Source organism: Chrysochloris asiatica, unplaced genomic scaffold (genome assembly GCF_000296735.1).
Source record: "Chrysochloris asiatica unplaced genomic scaffold, ChrAsi1.0 scaffold00198, whole genome shotgun sequence".
NCBI classification, from domain to species: Eukaryota; Metazoa; Chordata; class Mammalia; order Afrosoricida; family Chrysochloridae; genus Chrysochloris; species Chrysochloris asiatica.
In genome coordinates, this window is record NW_006408716.1 from 4,105,598 (window position 1) to 4,109,378 (window position 3,781).

A 3,781-nucleotide genomic window follows, 5' to 3' on the forward strand; every position below is an offset into this window, starting at 1 on the left:
TTAACAACAACAACAACATCATAAAGTGCTTGCAGTCCTGGTGTAGTGCTGTGAGTTAATGCGCTAGGCTGCAAAGTTGGTTTGAACCACAAGATCAGAGGTTCAAGCTCACCAGTCACTCCTCAGGAAACCCTATACAGAAAGGGTCACTATGAGTCTGAACTGACTCGATGGCACTTAACAACAACAACAAAGTGCACACATCTGATAACGGTCTTAAACTAAATACAAAAACTGGAAGAAGTGCAAAGGGAAAAGGGCTAATCCCAATCATATTTTGAAATTGTAATGCCCCTCTCTCAATAAATGATAAAAAAGCAAAAAATAGCATTGAACGAGGGATATAATTGCTGACATCAGATGGATCTTAGATTAAAGCAGAGAATACCAGAAAGATGTTTACCCATGCTTTATTGACTATGCAAAGCATTTGATTGTGTGGATCATGACAAGCTATGGACAACATTGCTGACAAGGAGTATTCTGGGACACTTCATTGTGCTCACGAGGAACCTGTACATAAACCAAGAGGCAGTTGTTCAAGCAGAGCAAGGGAACGCTGGATGGTTTTAAATTAGGAAAGGTGTGAGCCAAGGTTGTATTCATTCACCATCTTAATCTAATTTTTATGCTGAGCAAATATTTCGAGAAGCTGGATTATATGAAGGAAAATGTGGCATCAGAATTGGATGAAGACTCATTAACAACCTGCGATATGCAGATGATACAACCTTGCTTGCTAAAAACAAAGAGGACTAAAATAGTTACTGATGATGCTCAAAGCATATAATTGTTGTTGTTGTTAAGTGCTGTTGTGTCTCTGACCCATAGTGATCCTGTATAGGGTTTCCAAAGTGTGGTTGGTGAGCTTGAACAGCCAATCTTATGGTTCAAACTGACATTGCACTGAACGAAATAACCCACAGAGCCACACCAGGACCCCAAAAGCATTGCAATAGATTTGAATAAAATGATTAGAACACTTGACAAAGTATATATGTATATACAAAACACTGCACTCACAAACCCCCTGCCAAGACTGAAATCCAAAGAGAGCACGTGAGCAGGCAAGTAAGCTTGCTGGTGACCACGTTGGTGAGTGGAAGAGGAGGGAAAGGCAGCAATGAAGATCTGGGTACACTACTACAATTTGATGAACTTGACCTATACTTATGAATGGAATAGCTCAAAATACCAACTGGGAAGGAAGGAGTCTTCACATCAAGTATCAATACCATTTCCTCTATATACAGAGTTGATAGGGATTGGGCAACTACCTAAAATGGAGGGGGGCATGTCATAAAGGCAGGAAGTGACTGGTTTACAAGTTTTCATGAAGGAGTCTAGTTTGAAGAGTGTGTGTGGGGAAGGTAGAATCCCCACTGAATCATTTCCAGCTTTTCTAGATGGGTCTGGTGAAAGGTGATGAGGATAAGAGTCTTATGATTCAATAGTGAGTAATTGTTATCATGAATAATTGTGACTGTTACAACTATAAAGATAGAACTTTTGTAACAAAAAGGGGAGAGTAGTTAATCTTACAATCCAGGAACAGAAGACCCCAGGACCATCAAGGGAAAAGACCATAAGCAGAATGTGGGACCCTATCCAGAGAAGCAGCAACACCAGAGATGGAGGCAGAGATGAGGACATGGAGAGACAGAGCAGCTGAGGATTCTAGACTCATGGAAAGAGAAAGACTGTGTGTTAGCAGCCAGGAGGTAGGCTTGCAGAATGTGCTCTTTGGTTGTTTAAATGGTTATATATTCCTGAGTGTTTTTATGTGCATCCCTCCCCACCTCAAAAAACAAACAAATAAACAAACAAAACCACAAAGGGAGTAAAAGCAAATACTTTTGAATGATGATGCATGGAGGAGATTGTAACAATTGCAATGCAACGATGAGTGTAAAACCGATGTTCTCCCATGTAAACCATCACTCGATTCATAATAAAACCCTAAAAGATAAAAACAAAAAACACTACACTCAATGAAACAGAATAAGCATTGCTTTTTAGTATACATGGTACATTTACCAGGATTGGCTACATGCTGTCTCATAAAGGAAGTCTCACTAAATTTGAAAGGCCTAAATAATACTGACTAGGCTCATTGAGCACAGTGATATTAAGCTAGAACTCAATAACAAAAGAATAATTCAGAAATGTTCATGTTTATAAATTAAGAAACATTTTTAAATAACCCATGTAACAAAACAAATATATGTAATTAGAATATATCTGAAAGGAATAAAAATGCTACACATCAAAAGCTATGGAATGTGAGCAGATATACTTAGAGAATAAATGTTAATGTAAACATAATAAAAGAATGAAAGCTGCAATTCAATGACCTAAACGTCTATCCCAGGAATTTAGAAAATATATAACAAGAAAAGCTCAATAAAAACTTTAAAAATCAATAAAGAGTAAAAAACAAATGGAAAGTAGTATAAAAGATAATAAAATCATTAGATCCTGTTCAAGAAAAAAAGAAGACACACAAAAAATCTATATTTATTAAACTGGAAATATTATTATAGATGTCAAAGACATTAAATAGATGAAAGCATATAATGAATAATTTTGGGATGATAAATTGAAAAATGTAGATTAAATGAAAACTTATCTAGAAAAATTAAAATACCAAAATTTCTGGTAGGAGAAAATTGGAAATTTCCTCCAAATATTAAAGAAGGTAAATCTGTGATTTAAAATCTTCTAACAAAGAAAAATACATACCCAGGTAAAATGTCCTCAGAAGATTCTACCACTATTTAGGGAGAAAGAATGTTGAAAGTAAAAGCTTTCTCTTTGTGATTTGAAATAAAACAACCTTTTCCCTCACAATAAGAATGTAAAGAGTACTACCCTAATTGTCTAAATTACAGGGTGATACAACAATTCATCTACAGAATGAATAAAGAAAAATAAAAGAAGCCAAAAATAAAGATCTACCAATTACTAGTAGTCTGGTGAAGCAAACGAAAACTCTCAGTCACTAATAGTAGGAGAGTAAATTGGTGTAAGTATTTTGATAAGCATTTGATGTTCTCTATTAATGATGAAGATATATAAAACCTGTGATCTCTCACATTGACTCCTAGCTAGTATAGCCAAGAAAATGCATAAAGACATATACCAATAGACATATGCAAGCATGCCCACAGCAGCATCATTCATAAAAGACAAAAATTGGAAACAATTTATTGCTTATCTAAAATATAGTACAGATAAAGGGACATGTTCATATAATGGTATACCTTTATTCAATCAAAATTATAACTTCATACAATTACATGAATGAATCTCACAAACATAATTCTGATAGAATTCAGACACAATTTTCTTTTCTTCTTTATATATTTTTTAAACTGCCTTGTGGGTTAATGTACAAAGTCAGTTTGAACTGCAGTCGTTCAAGCTCACCGGCCGCTTCTTAAAAACCCTGTACAGGGTCACTATCACTCAGAACCGACTTGATGGCACTTAACAATATCAACAGATATGTGATATGGCACTGTAGGTTCGGTACTGGACTATGAACCACAAGGTTGGAACTTCAAACCCAACAGCTGCACCTTGGAAACACTATACACGGTCACTATGATTCAAAACTGACTCTATGACACTTAACAACTACCCTATAATCCAAAGAGCACAGCCTTTGGTATGAATTGCATCTCAATATCAAGAAAACAAAAATCCTCACCACTGGACCAATAAACAACATTCTGATCAATGGAGAAAGGATTGAAGTTGTCAAGGACTTCATTCTTCT